Genomic DNA, 19,821 nt, shown 5'->3' with positions numbered 1-19,821 from the left:
AAAGAGGACAAGGGAACGCCACTTCTTAAACCAAAGAGGGGACAGGGGGCATCCTTGGCTCGCGTGATCGTATGTCTGTGAAAACACTACCAGTCTAAAGTCCGGGCCCACCTGACTGAATGTTCTGTGTTTTTCATTCTCTTAAAGCCATTTTGATCTAAAGGCTTCTGCTTAAATGCTTGAAATTTGTTTCTTAAGACAAATATAAATAGTGAAGTTGATCCTATGCCAAAGCCTTTGCCTTTCCATCAAGGCAAAGGGCGGCTACTTTAAAGAATCTAAAATATAAGATAGTTTTGATTTGTTTAACACTTTTTTGGTCACTGTCCTAACTTTTGACTGGTAGTGTGTGTCTGTGTGTGCGTGCTAGGGTTCGAACGATGTGGGTTTTTGAAGGCCGATACTGATATTTTTGTATTGAAGCTGCCGATAGCCGATATTCAATATCTTTTCACTTTTTCACAAATTACTTAAAAATAAGTATTCGCTGTTTCCTTAGCTGATATTTTGTGCCGATATTCTATATCTTTAAATTTGGAAATTACAAGTATTCAGAGTTTTCCCCTGGAATTTTTATTCTTATCGGGGTGGAAAAGCCTCTGAAACAGCGTTTAGAGCATCATGGGACACTAAAACTGAAGAATTTGGGCAATTAAATGAAAAAATGAAATGTGCAGAAAAAAAATTAATTGGAGGTTTTACAGACTGTTTTGCATAGCTGTAGTCTGGGAGGAACCTCCATCATATCTACCAGTCGATATCCGATATTTAATAAAAGCCCAATATCGGCCTGACATATCACTCTAACCCTAGCGTGTGTGTGTGTGTGTGTGTGTTGGGGTCTGAGGCGGTGTCAGGCGTTTTAAGGGGGGGGTGAAGGGGGGGGTTAAAGTGCGCTCCATCAGTGACAGAGTACTAACCATTGCTCACTCAAAAACAGTCCAAGTCACCACGATTACTCTACTGTACGCCTTCCCTTTCTGCCTCTACAGCGCCCTCTCTTGGCTCGTCAACATATTACACTTTATATACACGCATAAATAAAAAAAAGACGGATCCACTGAGAATCAACGCATTTGCTTTTTTTTTTTTTTTTTTTAAGGGACATCCTGCCGAATATATAGTTTTCTTATGTACAATCCCTGTCGTCTGTTGTCGTCTCCCACCTCGCTTGCTACCGCCTGAAGCTGTTTAAATATATATTTGTATATGATCTGTTTTTTTTTTTTTTGTTGTTTACCTTTAAAAACACCTTATCCCTGTCACACAAAAGCCACAAAGAAAGGTTACAGATTGCTTATATACATGGTACCTCACGTTTCTCCCCTCCGGACATCAGCGGTTTAGATCCGTTCAAAACGTTCATCGTTCGACAAAACTAGTTCCGACTGTGTGCGCGTCGCAGGTGTGTGTTCAAGGATGAAACCGAGAATGAATATTTGCCAAATTCACTTTCTTAAAAAACAGAGCAGTTGAGGTAATGAACACGCACACACACACACACACACACACACCAACCGCACACACACACACACACACTCCTCAGCATCTGTAGTTGACACAATGTGGGCGAAACTTTGAGTATCTGTGTCGTGTGTCGTTGAGCTGTTGCAGCCCGTCCCTGATTCAAAGAAAAACAGTCTTTTACCTCGGCAACAAATCTTGTTCCTCGTTTTACTAGCTAGTCTGCATGGTTCAGATTAAATGAAGACGGGGGGGGGGGGGGGGGGCGTCAGTCTCGTACGGGGGCGTGGCGCCGGTCCGCCAAACATGGCCGCCGGCTCGGCTGGGGAGGGAGGGAGGCGGAGTTTCTTTTAGTGTCTTCATATTCAAAACTGAAACGAATCCAAACTCTAAAGGAGATCAACAGTCAGACAGAAGGACAAAACTTCACGCTTAAAAAGAGCAAAAAACAGCCCAGTCTCTTAGAAAAGAAACAATAATCTAGAGCGATAGCAACACGACCGCGGCGGCCGGGCCGATGCGTACAAAGAAGTGGACTCATTTGGTGATACCGTTTCACAACAGAGCAGTGCAGCTGCTTTTGACCGAAACCCACTGTGGATAAACACATAGACAGGACATCAGGGTGGGAACTTACCACCAGCCGCCAAACAAACGCAGGGCATGCTGGGAAACCGAGGCTGGTAAGTTTGTCCGCTCTGCCGGTCAATTTGAACTCGTAGCCGGCGGGAGGTGAAATAGTCAAAGTGGCAACATTTTTTGATTTAGTAGCCACTGTGGCCTGCAGACGAAAAAGTTAGTTCCCTGTCCTGCTGCACATTACGTGTCTGTGTTTTAATATGCTGCATGTTTTATGGAGAGTGAAGAAGAAACCCAGCAAAGACCACGGCATGTCAAGTTCCTCCTTCCGACTATGGTAAGGATAGATTAAAAACTAACCCATTCACTTCAATTCAAATACACTCAAGTCCAACGTTATAACTGTACTGACAAATAATCCCTGGTTCGGTGGCTCAACCCCTTAGGGTTTTGTGTGTGTGTGTGTGTTTGTGAGAGTGAAAGAGTTCATTAGAGTACAAGTGTACGCACATTGCCATAAGAGTGTGCATCAGTGTCCACACGTGCCACATGAGAGAGAGTGTGTGTTTGCATGCTTGTGTTTGCATGTGTGTGTGTGTGTGTGGTAAATGAGATGGTGTGAGGTCAGCATTTCCTGTGTGGACAGTAGGTTACTAGGTAGATGGCGGGGATATGTGTGTATGCACAGGGGAGGACAAAAGGGGGGGGGGGGGGGGGGTCGGGGCTGGTGGGGGGGGCATGTACACAAGCCACAAGTACACATCTCCGTCCGTCCTCTCCGTCCGTCTGTCCATCCGTCCGTCCCGCTCCGCTCGTCTCTCTATGTGACCCAGGTATCCAGTCTCATCCCTTGACGTGGCCCGCTCCTCTGCGCTCGGCCGAAGAGGGCCGCAGCAGGACCATGGTGGGCTGCTGGGCCCCGCGCCGGCTGGTGGTGGAAGTCCGGGGCGCCCCCTCGGCCCTGGGCCCCTCCCTGGGCGCCGTCGTCCCGGTCGCTGCCGTCGTCGAGCTGCCGTTGCTGCTGAGCTGTCGACGGGCGAGCGGCCCTGGGCGCCGGGCTCCAGGCGCAGGGAGCCCGGGTAGCGGGGCCCTGGACTGGCCGCCTCGCATGCCGCGATGGAGCTGGGGGTGTGCGGTCACGGTTGGGGTGAGACGGGTTCGGACTTGATGTTGATGTTGGGGTTTGTGTTGACCGTCAGTGTGGCGCCTTGAGGTATGTGGCCCACTGGCCTGCAGAGGTGGAGCGAGGAGAGAGAGAGAGAGAGAGAGAGAGAGAGAGAGAGAGAGAGAGAGAGAGAGAGAGAGAGAGAGAGACAGACAGAGAAGGGGAACAAAGGGAAAGAAAAAGAAGCGAGAGTAAGACACCTACTGGATCAGCAAGGCAATTACAAAGCTAGGGAACCTGTTTCTACCTATTGTCCTTTAACATAAGAGCAGGACTTCATTAAATAACAGTATAAACTGTTTGCATGGATGGAACATAAAGTACAGCTCATATTGCAAAAACCTTAAAGAATGGCCACTGGCAAATGAATGCACCATTGCCTCAATATCCAGATAAGCATGTGGGCCTTTTCAAAGACACGAAACACAGACCCAAGCCACGCTGCATGATGCCATTCACCGGAGCAGCAGGCTGATGCAGGTGGACTTCAACACAAGGAGGACACACAAATACAAACAGGACTAAATGATTGGCCACATTAAAGCACACTGTCCATAAGCCATGCAGCCAAACCTCCACGTTAAGTTCATATGTTCATATGTGTTCCCGTCGGATCAGTAGATGGCTGGAGTGCAGCATTAACACCGCCAGCGTTAGGCGTTCAGTTCTCAGTGGGGTCACCCATGCTAAACATGTCTGCACTCATGGTACTGTCAGGGTGCAGTAATACCTACAGTTTGTTTTCTTTGGTTCAAACCGTAATAGAAAAGCTTACTTTGCTGCATTGGTTCGTTTAGGATCACACTGCCCAATTATACACAAACCAGGGCTTGTAAACAAAAGTCTCATGGACTCACAAGTAGCTTGTTTATTGGACAGAGTTTTGGTCACCTGTCATCCTGCCAGGTTTGAGATTTTGGCAGCGATTCCAGTCCCGGTAACTTTAGCTAAGCATGATGTACTTGTCTGCCTCTTTGCTGTAATTTCCCTTCTCTGGTGTTCATACCCGTTAAGAACACATGAGGAAATAGCTGAATATGAGCATCATATGCAGTTTGCCCTCACTTCATTCTGTTATACTAGACTCTAATATGAGGAGCTGCTGGCTATCAGATTTTAACATCTGTCTCCTTATACCCATAATCCTTTGTTTGTTTCCTGTAGTTGTAGAACTGCACCACAGCTCTCTTGTTAGAAGACTGAGACTCTCTGTCGTTATTTGATGTGACCAGAGTTCAAAGGTCATCGTTCTCACCTGGACAGACAAACCAAACTATAGCTGTGATCAGACAGGATGCTTTTTTTTCCTCATGCTTTTCACCCCTTAGAGGCGCAGCTAGTAACAGAGAGAGCAAGAACTCAAAGGTTGCAAGGAACATTACATCAATCCTGTTGCTATGCAACACGTTTGACAGCATCTTGCAAGCTTTCTAATTAGTGTAAGCTAGCAGCTTTCTAATTAGTGTAAGCTAGCTAACCTGAAGTAACAAAGGGGATAAGGGGAGATGCACGCCTGCTGCGACCAAACCATTGACAACAACTGAACAAAGGCTCGTTCAAAACGCTGAGAGCACGGCCTGAAGGAGCAAGTAAATCGCTCTAAACATTCTTGGTGTGAACGCGCCCTAAGACACTTTGGACAAAAGCATGTGCCAAATAGCATATGTCTATGTCTGTGTCTGCATCTCTACCTGCTAAATCTCTTTGATCAACCTCCCCCTCCCCCTCCCCCTCTCCCTAACCCCCCCCCCCCCCCCCCGCCTCCTCCTGCTGTGCTGAACCTGTCACCGAGCCTGACACCGGTTGTTGACGCTGCACTGTGGCTCGCTCTTTGACAATGTCGACAGGATTGTTTCGAATTGGCGCTCTCCCCCTCAGCTTGACACATGGAGTGGAGTCGATTCCAATGTGAAGCGCCCAATTACCGCGCTTCGCCCCTCGGGTATGTTCTAATACGGCACATCATGAACCGTCCGTAGCATCTCTAATATTCCCTCAATTACTGGCAGACCGAGAGGGGAATTTAAGATAGGACTCCTCTAGGCAATTTGGGTCTGTGGCACGCAAATGTGCACGCTGTCTTCCTCTGTTTCTCACACACACACACACACACTCCTACATTCACTCCCTCACTCACACACACACTCACATACTCCCTAATACCCATACTCTTCTATATTAACACTCCTACATCCACTCTCTCTCTCTCTCTCACACACACAAACACTCTCCTATATTAACTCACTCACGAACACAGTCATACACACAAACACACACACTCTCCTACATTCATTCTCTCTCTTTCTCTTTCTCTCTCTCTCTCTCTCACACTCACACACACACACACACACACACACACTCACACACACACACACACACACACACACACACACACACACACACACACACACACACACACAGTCAAATCCCCAGGCGGTGAGGCTCACTCCGTCTCGGCATGCCCACTTCATCACGCCCTGAGCGTGCCGGTGCGGACCGGCGCAGGTAGATGGATTGCGGCGCCACGGGGGCGCCGTTGCTATGGCGAGCGAAAACGGTCGAGTCAGCGGGCCGGTGACAGTGATGAAGGCGAGAGCGGCAGGCTCGCCCCGAGCGCTAACACAGCCAGCGCAGCCAGAAGCAGCAACACTTGGTTACAGTGCGGTGTGGTGGGGTGCAGCCGTGTTTCCCAAAACACTCTGCTTTCCCAAAAACAACTTCCTCCATTCAAATCACATGAGACGGTTTGTTTTTAGTCTCCTGTCATTGTCAAACTCATTAAGTATAACTGAAGAGATCATTTCCAAAATGCTACACTGGGTGTTTCAAAAAGTAGATATACTATGTTTCATAATAATAACAATAACAATAATAATTATAAGTAGTTTTAAGTTGTATCATTTTTTGTCATTGTTAACTTATTTAGTACTTGAGTACTTGACTTTGAAAAAAATTATTCAACATTCAATTGATAATATCAAACATCCAAATATATAAAATGTGTGTAATACTACTATAAAATATTAGTAGGTGTACATTGTAAAAATGTAGTACACATACTTTTGAAACTGGCTGTATATCCACATTGGAAAAACATCATTATCTGAAGTTCCTCAAGTAACTCTTGAGGATCCAGTTGCTTTTTGACAAATCAAGGACTTAAGTTTCGAAGAATTCTTTAAAAAAAAGCACTGTGATTTGTTTTCATCTTGCGTTATCAATGATTTTGTATGAGTAGGTGTAATTTAAATTTAAGAGGGTGTGGATTACATTATTTTGCATACCCTTATAATCCATGACTCATACTTTCATTCATACATTTCTACATAGCATGTCGGTTGTGTATATATAGATATACAGTATATACGACCGTCTTTTGCTTTATTTATCTGTGCTGTATCCTACTACTATTTACAGCTGTGAACACAACACCTAATCTCCCCACAGGGATCATTCAAGTTTCATCTTTTTCAAATACTGGACATCATCTCATTTTGGTAGCAAAACTCTTCGAGCATAGATTTGGGTTTTCAGTGATAACCAGGAAGTGTTGAGGTTCCTTCGAGCAGCAGATTTTTTGGGAAACAAGCGTGCCATAGATGTGCGGCTAAAGTAGAAAGAGTACAGTACCAGCAGAGGCCCTCCTCCCTGCCAAAGAGCAAGTTGGATTGAGAGGCCAAGCTGTAGAGGGAGGTGGAAAAAGACACAGGCAAGTTTAAAAACCTAACACAGGAGGGAAAACAGAGGGACGGTGGCCAGTGATGGCCAAAACAGACAGGGTTACTGCAGAGACTCAGAACCTACTTCAGTCACACCGCACTACTGCTACAGACAGGGCTGGGTGTAGCTGGAAACTGTCCGATACTGAAGCTGGTGCTGAAACACATTTGTTAACGGGCCACACGCTATGCTTCCTTCGCTGAATGAAAGCATATTTCATTATGGAATGAATAAACGGAAAGACATCTGCTTTTCCTAAACACTAAACTGAATTTCTCAGTAAAATTGCCATACACAATAACTGAAATAAGTAAGAATTCAACATGTTGAGGCCTTCTGATAAAAATCGACTCCCCTGTCAGAAATCGGCACTGATAGGTATTGATTTTTTGATACCCAGCCCTTATTACAGCCGGATGCAAAGTGTTATCTCGCTGTTTAACGTGACATTAAGTAACAACATATGACCATCTTGTAACATTGTATTGACTGAACACATACCTGCATACCTTGTGTGCAAAATAAAACTACATTTGTCTTTGGAAGTGGGCTCAACTGAAGCATTAGGGCTGCAACTAACGATTATCTTCGTTGTCGATTAATCTGTCGACTATTTTCTCGATTAATCGATTAGTTGTTTGGTCTAAAAATGTCAGAAAATGGTGAAAAATCACGATCAGTGTTTCCCAAAGCCCAAGATGACGTCCTCAAATGTCTTGTTTTGTCCACAACCCAAAGATATTCAGTTTACTGTCATAGAGGAGTAAAGAAACCAGAAAATATTCACATTTAAGAAGCTGGAATCAGAGAATTTGGACTTATTTTTCTTAAAAAATTACTCAAACCGATTAATCGATTCAAAAATCAAAATAGCTGGCGATTAATTTAATAGTTGACAACTAATCGATTAATCATTGCAGCTCTATGAAGCATCATTCCAGTCTTCCAGGTATGAAGCACTGCAGAGCCTAATGAAGCCGCTGCTGTGCTTTAAACTGTGATTCCCTAATCTGCACTCTGGGCAAACGGCGATTCCTCTGGGGAGAATTTTACTGGACGGGCTCTGATAGCATGTGTGCTGCATCCTGCCCTGCAGACAAACAGTGTGTCCTGTAAGCAATTTAGCAGTGTGTGCACTGTCTGCCAGTGGTTTTCCTCAACCACAACAGAGAGGGAGAGAGAGAGAGCTGAGAGAGGGAGGAGAGAGAGAGAGAGAGAGAGAGAGAGAGAGAGAGAGAGAGAGAGAGAGAGAGACAGAGACATACAGAGAGAGAAAGACAGACAGACAGAGAGACAGACACAGAGAGAGAGAGACAGACAGATAGACAGAGAGAGACAGACAGACATACAGAGAGAGAGAAAGACAGAGAGAGAGACAGAGAGAGAGACAGAGAGAGAGACAGAGAGAGGGACAGACAGAGAGAGAAAGACAGACAGACAGAGAGACAGACACAGAGAGAGAGAGAGACAGACAGACAGAGAGAGATAGAGAGAGAGACAGACAGACACAGAGAGAGAGACATACAGACAGAGAGAGACAGAGAGAGACAGACAGACATACAGAGAGAGAGAGAGAGAGAGAGAGCGAGAGAGTTCAGACACAGACAGACAGAAAGTTGTGTTTTTGTGGGCGAAAAAACACAAATAAAGACAAGAAAAAAAATTAGACAGAGGTAGAGTTAGACCGATAAAACATTACACCCGTTCTGTAGGCTCCATATTGATATTCATCCCCCCCCAAAAAAAAAATAAAAAAAAAAATAAAAATAACCACACATGGGGTGTAAGGATGGACCGAATACACAGACAGGGACAACAAGGACAATGATGCACAAGCAGACGATGTCGCTGAAGTCGTTCTTTTTCCATTTCCTCTGAAAGCGTCCCAACTGGAGGCCCCATCTGCCGATAACGCATCGCCTCGGAACCAGAACAAACAACGGCAACACATCCTGCTCCGCCTGCAAGCAACTGGCATCCCGCTTCCATATAAACAGGCAAACGAGTCAAAAGCAAAGATTGGAGGGGGGGGGGGGGGGGGGGGTCAACAGGTGTGCGCTGAGTTAAAACGAGCCTGACACGAGAGCGGAGAATGATTGGCCCACTCAGCGGAAGAGTAGGAAGAAGTGAAGGAAGCATTACAGGGGGGGGGGCAAGAAAAGGATAACACGACAGAAATCATTTCCTCGTGCTTCCTGCTGCGAGGTAAAGCGTGGATGACAGCGGAGGCGAGGCTGTCAATCACCGTCTGATTGGAAGCGCTCGCTCTCTCTCTCTCTCTCTCTCTCTCTCTCGCTCGCTCGCTCGCTGTGAGGCTGCCGTGTGACCAAACCAAAAACAAACCAATGGAGTCTGGACTTTGTTTTTTTTTCCCCCCACCGCAGCAGCAGCAGCGCCCACGTCTGCCCATCCTGTCTCAGGACGCCACGGGTTTTCCATTATGTTTTGTGAACAGTTTGGCGAGCTGGGAAGCTTCCCACATTTATGCGGTACAAATGACGCTGGCAGGGACGCTGTCATTGCTCCCACACAAAAAAAAAAAACAAGGAGACCTGCTTGGTATTCCAATGGCAAACCAAACGGTGCTGATGCTGTGCCATAACCAATAGTTGGCTGCAGGATTATGGATAAAATAAAAATCCTGATTACATTGCAAGGCTATTAGCATCAGTGGCTTGAGGAACATCTCGGCTATTTTCAAGTACAGCAGCCATTCTAAAAAGGAAATGCTTCAGTATTTCCAATATGGGAATATGGAAACTGAAATTGTAATAAGACTGTTTTACTTCTGCTATGGTAAAAACTATACATGGCCTGCTGTGGTGAAACAGCAGTTGAGGGCAAATGGATCGTTAAAGCAAATCCTCTTTAAGGGGAAGTGAGTGCTGGCTGCTTGTTCAGGCGTCTCAGTTTGAGTAGTTTTACTGATCTGTTTGACAAAGGGAAGTGTTCAGTCCACACTGTGCACCGCCTGGTATAAACTGACTATAGTGCTGCTTAACAAAGATGCTGAACCCCCTGGAGTCACAGTTACTGTAAACAATAACAAACAACCTATTGTCATATTTTCATGGATAATATTCCCCTTGGATGAAATGATAACAAATGGAAAAAGTTTCTCTTTGTTGACATTCACTTTCACATTATTTTGAGTGTATAAAAAAAAAAAGAAGAAAAATCAGTGAATTTCTAAATCTCTTTGTTGTCTTTAGGGCTTCTGAGCAGCTGTGTCGTCTCTTGAACCGACTTCATGGTAAAATGCATCTGTAGCTGAATTTGTACTGAACGAGAGGATATCGGCATTAAGGGGGTAAAAATACTTTTTAATTGTTGCACAAGTGCCAATTTCCATGTATATCAAAATCGCAAAAGTGGGCTTAGACTCCAGAGGGGTTGCGGGAAGTTAAATGACTATCGAACACCATCAAATTCAAAACAACATCAAACTCACTTTTCTTGATACATAGGCTATCCAAATCTAAATTATTCTTTCAGTCACGACCATTGCACATACTCATGTTACAGCAGTGCTACAATACATGCCAGTGTCCAGTTACATCTACACATACAGGCCTACATGCATCTAAGGAACTGAAGCTTATTGAAGCTTATGCCACCGCTGCACTCATTGTAAGCTGCTCCGGCTAAAAGCGTCGGCTAAAACGGCTGAAATGTAAACTGTAAATGCAATAAGCGTGTCAGTATCCACACACACACACACACACACACACCGGTGCTTTGGTTTAGTGTTTATGATTGACGGCTTTCACTCGAACACGAAGTGGCGCGCCGTCGCTGTCACGCTGCAGCTTCTCCCTCTTTGTTCCCGACACTCACAAAGAACGTCAGATCCAAGCTTTAGGTGACATGAAAACTCTTACAAACACGCTGGTTACCTCTTCTAATCTGGAAAACTGTGCATTTGTCTCCAATGGAACAAAAACAGCAATGAAAGACACACAGCAAAGCAACAACAGGCATCAAGACCAACATGTAAATGGAAAGAAAAGGTGTGTTGATATCAGGATTTAAGGATGTCATTTTATGTGTTGTATTCTTGCATTTCTTTGTCTTTTTTTTTTTTTTCCTTTTGGCTCATAAGTGAGCCCGGCACCTATGAGCCACACAGTAAACTTCACAGAGAGATGCACGGCGGAGCTGCTAAATGCTAAAGTCATTCACCTCAGGTTAGCAGCAAAACTGGAGATGCAGTTAACCATCTCCCCATTCTGTTTCTCTGCACCCCACATGCTGTGGACAAAAGGGGGGGGAGGGAGGACAAAACAAGAGGCAGTTACAAGCCGCTCCCCCGTCGATGGGTTAGCCTAGCACAGCGTGACATTACAACACCGAAGACTTAGTGCTAGCCACAATGCTAATAAGGTACAGTACAGTAATGTGGCTGCAGCAGTAGTGCTAGGCTACAGCACCCAGTGAGCACCAACCGGGATTTCAACGTTGATTTCTAGTTGAAAACTGGGTGATATTCGGTCTGAACGTCTAAGACCTCTTTTCGCCCTATTTTCAACCAGCTAAAACGCGGTTACAACATCAACGTGTCACAAAACACAAATTTGTTTAATCATTTGATAATTTGTTCAGTTGTAGCTTGAAAGGGAGACGATATTGATTAGTGGGGTTAGGGTTAAGGTATTTCTCCAAAGTCATATTGCACTGGTAGGCGAAATGCGGTCTACACGAAGATGTAATTTCAACGCATTTAATGTTTCATTTAAAATGTCATAAATATGGAACTATACAGGCTGTGTGCTGCCAACAAGAAGCTTCCAGGACATCGTAATGGGAGCACTTCTATACATTAATGTAAAGTAAGAAATTGCGCTTACTGCTGTAACGCGCATGCGCAAGTCGGTGGTACAGCTTCGACTACAACTGACACTGACATAGTTAAGTGGTGTATATACTAATGGTTATATACTAAAATATTTAATGCAAAATGCAGTGTGCTCTGATAGCCTACTGGTTAAGACGCATACCTCATAACTGCTGCGGTCTGCAGTTTGAATCTGGCTGTGGACTTTTGTCGCATGTCGCCCCCCATCTCTCTCTCTCCCTTTATTTTCACATTTAGACCATATTTCACCGGTGTAATATCCCGGTGAAATATGATCTAAATGTGAACGTTCAATCAACGTCTTCAAATAGTCGGTGAAAAAACGTTCACTTTTGAACCTGTTTTGAACGTCTTTTCACCGGTGACCATAGTCATTTTTTAAATGTCTTTTCAACGGAAAAATGCTCACTGGGCAGGTTCATGGGTGTTTGTTTTGCCAACAAGTCTCGTCCATGTAGCCGGTGCCCAGTGTAGCCATGTCCCAGCAGCCATAGAACTCCATTGTATTAAAAAAACGGTTGAAAACACGTCAAAGAGCCATGTCGTTGCTCTGGGCAACATATTTCATCATCACCATGCACCGGGCCGGCCGACTTTTTCCTCAAACAACTTAATAAGCCGGCTGTAAACACTTTGCGATCTCAGGAAAGTAGTTCCTTAGCACAGAAAATAGTCCCCGGCGTAATGAAGAATTTGTTCCCATTTGAATTTGATTTGGTAATAACTACAACAGCCTGACTTTTCGTGGTAACAGTTAGCGATTTTTAAAATGTAAACTATGTCTTTGTGAGCTGTATTTCAAGGTTTTTAGCTTACAATTGGAGCCGATGACTTCCGGGTTGACGGCTAAAAACGGTACGTGGGAAGTCAGAAAGTAACGGGAGTAGAGCAAACGCATTGTTGATTTTGTTATTTTCATAGGATTTGTTGACGGTCAGCAATGCATTAAAAAAAACCCCGGCCTTATCCTTTAAACACTGCAGAAGAAGGAAATGTAGTAGCCTTGCTCGATAGGAATAGCACAAGCTAAACTAAAACTAGCTACATCATATACCGGCCATTATTTACTAGCCAAGCAAGTGTACGAGTATGAACGAGTATGTACGAGTTAATGAATTATTTTACAAGGTTGCCAGTCCAGCAGATTCAAATCCTGTCTGCGGGGCTAACAGTGCAGCTAGCAGCCGAGCCCCGCCGCAGGAAGCTAAATCAGTGGGTTTCCAGTGGGAGTGGGAGCTGAGCGAGGGGAATTATCTAGGTCACCAGGAAGATGAATCAACCACAGAGATATGAGAGAGGTGCTTCAAGTGTTTTATGTGCATGTGTTATGGCTGGCGTATTGAATAAGCTAACGCGCACAAGGCTTGTTAAGACAGTGGCTACACAGTTTTTAAATCAGTCACTACTGGTCACATATGTCAGGGGGAAGGTCAAAGGTCAGCCATGTTAAGTCTTAGTCAATACAGCTGAGAGGAAACTGGCGAATCGACCTCATTGACATTTTTAGTTGACTGAAAAAAAAAAAAGGGAGCTTACACCAAGTTACTGAGCGACGCCAAGCTCAGCTGCTGTGGCTGTTGCTGTTGTTGTTGCTGTTGCTGCTGCTGCTGCTGTTGTTGCTGGGATACTGCTGGTTGCTGTTGCTGTTGCCAGGCGGCCATGTTGCCAGGCACCAGCCCAGGCGGTGTGAAGGTCTGGAGCGCCGTGAGATCTGCACTCGTCAGCTGGTACTCTGAGATAAAGAGGGATGGAGGGGGGAGAGAGAGAGACGGAGGGAGGGGGAGAGAGAGAGAGAGAGAGAGAGAGAGAGAGAGAGAGACACAGAGAGAGGGAGGGAGGAAGGAGAGAGAGAGAGAGAGAGAGAGAGAGAGAGAGAACAGAAGGGGAGGGGGATTGTTTTACATCATACAACTTTCTGGTGCATCAATATTAATCAGGGCTAATCCATATTAATGGAGACCTTTGAAGTGGAATCATTCCAGAAGCGCTCACACAATAAACAAAGTGAATATTCATGGCAGTTTGTGGTGTCACACTGCGAGGTTTTCAAGTTTTCCCTCCACGGCAGTAAAGCTCTTGATAACATAACACAGCGTTTACCCTTTACTTGTTTTGATGTTTTTATTTCCTTGATACAATACTATAATAATGCTTCGATATTGTGCCACTGTACAGAGAGTTACCGTTCACACAATCAGGGAGGGAAATTACCAGCAGAAGCCAGACGGATGCTGGTAAATTTTGGGGTTGTGTGTGTGGTAGATTTGGCTTTCTTAAAGGCAAAAGAAAACAACATTTCGATGGCGCCTTGCTTCCGTAATTCGCCGTATTTCCAGTTGAAACAGGATGTTGTGGGGGCGGGACAAAACGCGGCTGGGGATCGTTCAAAATTAGGCATGTTGAATCATACTACTGGTGTGCCATGAAGCAGAGGCGGTGGAAGTACACAAATTCCCTACTCAAGTAAAAGTGCATACTCTTTTAAAAAATATACTCTGGTAGAAGTTGAAGTACCATTTCAAATCTTTTACTCAAGTCAAAGTATAAAAGTACGTGGACTTAAATTTACTTAAAGTATAAAAGTAAAAGTCGTTCTCTAAAAAAGTAATTTCTAATGTTCTAAACTGGTTTTCTGTTGAGCGTTCCTCTGAATCCCAGATGAGACAGAGACAGCTGAATTCACTAACGTTAATTCTCTCTCTTGTTGCTTCTCTCTTCTTTGTGTTGCTTCTCTCTCTCCCTTTCTCTAATTTTTGGTGTCACTTTACTGAACAAGCAGCCAATCACATCTGGCTCTTGATCAGCTGCTTCCGGGATGGAAGCCGTCTGATGCTGAAAATACATTTTTCTTAGAACATCAGTTGATGATTTCCCAAAAGTAAGGAGTCTGTTTTGAAAATGTAGTGAGTAGAAAGTACAGATTTTTCTTTTGAAATGTAGTGAGTAAAAGTAAAAAGTCTTCAGTGAAAAAAAAACTTGAGTAAAGTACAGATACTTGAAAATCTTACTTAAGTACAGTAATTAAGTATTTTTACTTTGTTAGATCCCACCTCTGCCATGAAGTAACCATTCAAAATAAAAATTACCATTACCAAAAAACCATTAAAACATATTCCAGGAAGTAAAAGTAATGGGATTTTTATATGATATATGAGAGAATGAAAGTTATGTGAATCCTGAGTCATTTATTGTTAAATATGTGTATTTTAGGAGAATTAGCTTTCAAAGTGAAAAAGTCACTTGTCATCTGATTGTGACTTTAATCAGTTGTTATGGCAGGTAACTAACCAGAGTCATGTATATTCTAAAAGGCATTTTGTCTGATAAAACAGTAAAAGTGGCTCTTGAATTTTTCACTAATCCCACTCTTAATTGTAATATTCCTATGTGCTTAATCTACATTTTTGTCCTACCTACTCTAAGTTTAATAAACAATTGATCACCAAAAAAAAGAAAAAAAAAAGGTATAATGTCCTGTCTTTTGTTTCTGTGGCTTACCGGTGTTGTAGGCCGTCTGCATGCCGGAGAAGGGCGCTAGGAGACTGGGCGTTGCCACGGAGACCACGGGCGTAGTGAGCGACTGCGCCACCTGGGAGCCGCCTAACCGCTGGGCATTCTGGGAAGACAGAGGCAGACGGAGGAAGGAAGTTGAACATTGGGGACACTGGGAAGTGGAAGAGGTGGACTAGGTGAAGATTCAAGTGAAGCGGTTCACCAAAGTGCAGCCCGGGGACCACCAAGGGGTCCTTGAGAGGGTTCCAGGGGGTCCACAGCAAAAAGTGGAATAGTTTGATTTCACAATAATTTAATAATAATGTATAAAAATGACTACTGGAATCATAGGTTCCAGTCTCACCACTATAATCTCAATTTAAAACTAAATAAACAACAAAAACCTTCAAATGCAGGGGTGCAGGGGACAAAATCTTATCCGATGGGGGTCTGTGGCACTAATGTGATTCTATTTGGGGGTCTGGGACATGAAAATGTTTGGGAACCCCTGGTCTACTAATACAGTGGAATGATACAATTCTCACTGGTCTCAGTTTACTGCGTCGGTGTGAGTGAGTGCTGTGGCAAAATGTCCATGAACATCTTTTTAAGATTTACAGCCGAACGCTCTCTGTGTGTGTGTGTGTGTGTGTGTGTTGGGTTTGCGGATCCAGTGTTGTGGCTGACTGGCGTGAGAAAAGCTCAGTCTGGTTCCACAACTAATCGTGTCTTTTTCTCCTTATAAGGGCCGGGTGTAGGAGTCCACGGCACATGACTTCATCCATTTTCAACAGCAATAATGATAATGGCTAGCATGTGCTTTCCACTGTACAGCAGAGTGGATCCAGAGACCTTGTAGTGTGACTGAGAACAATTAAATTACATGATTACTATTGAGCTGTTTCACTATGATAAACGGCTCGTTCTGCCTCTAGTTGAATTTCAAACGAGGCAGCTGATCTCATCGCCCTTTTAACATGCAGTAGTTCTACCCCACTGCTCTGCAAAGGTGAAGTGCAGCAACAGTGACTTATGAAAATGAAAAAAAAAAAAAATAGAACCTAACTTTGAACCCTCGGTTTTCCTGCCACTTTTGAGACAGAGGTGGTAGAAGTACACAAATTCCTTACTCAAGTAAAAGTGCAAATACGCACTTCATCTAAAAATATACTCTGGTATAAAAAAAAAAAGTATACTCTGGTAAATCCTTTACTCAAGTCAAAAGTATAAAAGTACATGGTCTTAAATTTACTTCAAGTATAAAAGTAAAAGTAGTCTAAAAAAGGCATTTCAAATGTTTTACAGTTGATGATTTCCAGAGAGTTAACAAGTCTGTTTTGAAAATGGAGTGAGTAGAAAGTAAAAAGTCTTAAGTAAAAAGTCTTCAAAGAAGAAAAACTTGAGTAAAGTTACTACTTAAGTACAGTAATGAAGTATTTTTACTCTGTTCCTTCCCACCTCTGCTTTTGAAGTTATTGCAATGTTGTTTCAGGGGACTAGATAAGGAAATACTTTAAAACAAAGTCTCATTAAGTCTGAATATTCACAAATTTTTGACCAAATGAACAGTTCCAGCTCTGCACTTTGCCTTCGCAGGACAGTGTAACTACATGTTTCCGCTCCGTTTTTTTCCGTTCCCTCTGATAAAATCCAAACACCTCGGTCGTCTGCGAGGCGTTCCGACTTTTTCCTGTGACACCGTTAACATCGACGTGCAAGATGAAAAGCGCCTCGCATCTCAAGGTGGTGTTGGCACGGCAACGCTGTCGCCGGGGCCGGGCGCCCGTGTCGCGCGGCGTCACGGCGGAAGGTGTGATGAGAGGCTTTATTGAGAATCATGCTGACAGAAAGGCATGCATCAACAAGGCTTAAAGTGGCACAGGAGGAATGAGTGGGAATGAGGGTGTGTGTGTGTGTGTGTAGGGAGTGCTGTGGTGTGTGTGTGTGTGCATGTACATATGCGTACAGCGAGGTGTGTGTATTGAAAAGTGTGTGTGTGTGAATTAAGAGGATTGTCTATGCGTGTGCTGAGAGGTATGGGAGGTAGATGCACATTGAGAGAGGTGTGTGTATGTGTGTGTGTGTACATGTATGAGGTGACGTGGATGAACACATGTCGGCGTACATGTGTGTGTGTGTGTGTGTGTGTGCCAAGATGCCAATGGGATTGAAGGGGTCGGTGTCACATGATGCGACATGTCTCCATGCCTGCAGCGACCGGCCGCTCCTCGTTCTGCTCCTCACACCAGCTAACACCCGTGTGACACCAACCATGCACATGCTCAGTAGCATTCACAATGCATTCACGACAGAGCGGAGGAGCCACTTGGTTGCCCTGTTTCCCTTTCCTCTATTTGTATCACACCAGTTTCACTTAAGGCTGGGGGCTACTGTACCTGGTCCCATGCATTTTGTTGACACTGAAATTTACCACTCAATGTAAATGGCCAAATGGCGTGTAAGTGCAGCTTGAAATAAAAAAAAAATAAAAAAATGTGTTGCAGCTTTGACTTTTTTGAATTGTTTAAAGTCACACAGAAACAGCATTTCTATGGCGTCTTGATTCCGTAATTTGACATCGATTCAGAAAAAGTAAAAAAAAAAATCCTCTGCTCATAATCTTGAGCTATCAGAAAATTTCTGATTCTTCAAAATCAGTAAATTCAAACCACCAAGACTCAACCTGGTGGAAAAGGAAAAAGGATTTTCAGGGGTGAAGACCCAAAAATGTCTGGGGATTGTTCTGTATTGGTATTATGCACTGCAACCACTAAAACCACTGAAAATATACTAGTTTCCAGGAAGTAATGGGCTTTTGATATAAAAAGTTGATATAAATTTGTTTGGCATTTATTGTTAAATAGGTGCACTTGATACACATGATATGGAGAACTAGCAAAGTGAAGAAGTCATTTTAATTTCACTGTGAGTTGAAAATACGATTACATGCGATCTGAACTAGGCATGGGCATGAGTACTGCTTTGTAAAAAAAACATATATGTATATAATAAATATAAACGTAATAGGCTAATAGACTAATTGAAGCCTGGTTGTTCAATGAATGAATTTCAAATTGCACTTGTTTTCCGTTGTTGGCCAATTTACATAAATGTGAAAGCATTAGATAGTAATAGATATTCTTACAGGCCTATAGCCTATGAAATTAACTGTTTAGCGTTAGCCAAACTCTGGTTCCGCTTTTTCGCTTGGGTGTTAATTTTGGACCATATTCTTACGTTAGTTTTTTTTTTTGCGAGTACTCGAGTACTCTATAATAATTTAATGCGAGTACTCGAATATTAAAAATTACTTAAAATGCCCATCCCTAATCTGAACCCACCTGATGGGAGGAAAAAAGTTACTGGAAAACACTAAATGATGGTCTGCTGGTATTTAACTGCCCAGAGGTTGATGAGGGTTTGATTCCCACTGGGGGGCCACTCACTGTAAGATGCTTTGGGTAAAAAGTGTCCACCAAATGGCATGGATTTTGTGGTAAATTTCAAGATGTGAGAGGAACCCTGTAGAACCCAGCCCGTGGTGAACTCTGCACGGTCCAAATTTTTCCCAAGAACCGGGGCAACCGTGTGATCCGCGCTCCGTGGCGACGCACTAAGTTTTCACCGTGTGCTCTGACGCTAACGCCGCCGCCGCCGCCGCCGCCTCTATTCTAGTCACAGCACTGCTGCCAGTGAGTCAGCCCAGGTGGGATGCGTTTGGCGACGGTGTCACACACACTCATGCCCGGTGAAATCACACAGAGTTCGACACCACATCCATGAGGCTAGAAGTCTAGAAGTCTATTCACCTCACTCACCAACTCCAGCTCTTCCTCTGTCTGCACGGCGGGAGGGGGGGGTAAGGGGGAGTGAGGGGGGAGGGGGGAGGGGGTAGAAAACAGGACCGTTACGTTTCTATACCAACTAACTGAGGTCAAAAATGTATATAAAACAAATGGCAAAGAAATGAGTCTAGAGTCTGGTCAAGAAGCATATTTTAAGAAAGTGTATTGACTCTCTGACCGGACAATTCTTATATTTCATATATTTCACTGCAGGTCGATGGCTGACTTAACAAAAATGATTGGATCCAGATGCTGGATTTGCACGGTAGCGGAGAGGACCGTTATATTTCTACACCATCTTGCTGTGGTCAAAATATGAATAAAATAAAAACCCTCAAAATGCGTCTCGGATTTCTCTGTAAATATGGTGACTTCTAGAACAACTTTTTTGCACTTCTTTGATATAACTATTGATGCAAATCTCTGCATATTTATGTATTTTACTGTTGCACTGCTGCAGGTTTTTTACTGACTTTTTTATTGAGAGCAAATCACCTTTTAAGAACAAAATTAACCATTAACGACTGATGTGGCAAAAAGCATCTTAAATTTGGAGGCACACTTTGCCTATAATGTGAAATATAATGTAGATTTGATTTACATGTAACTGGATATTTTGTGTCATGACCAAGATAAATCTCCTGTGCTGTTTCTGGTCATAATATAGCACTAATACACAGGAGGACATGACAGTATGACGG

At 43.8% G+C, this 19,821-nt stretch overlaps 1 pseudogene; it reads right to left on the bottom strand.

The window, feature by feature from the left end:
• Positions 1-2,886: 2,886 nt before the first annotated feature.
• Positions 2,887-19,114, bottom strand: LOC139650217 (myocyte-specific enhancer factor 2D-like; annotated as a pseudogene).
• Positions 19,115-19,821: the final 707 nt, after the last annotated feature.

This window comes from Centroberyx affinis, unplaced genomic scaffold (assembly GCF_046629955.1).
Source record: "Centroberyx affinis isolate AG114_WGS23_722 - 3 ecotype Tasmania unplaced genomic scaffold, CSIRO-AGI_Caff_v1 ptg001465l_1, whole genome shotgun sequence".
Lineage (NCBI taxonomy): Eukaryota > Metazoa > Chordata > Actinopteri > Beryciformes > Berycidae > Centroberyx > Centroberyx affinis.
Note: the sequence above shows the minus strand (reverse complement) of the source record. Positions and strands in the feature narration are given on the sequence as shown.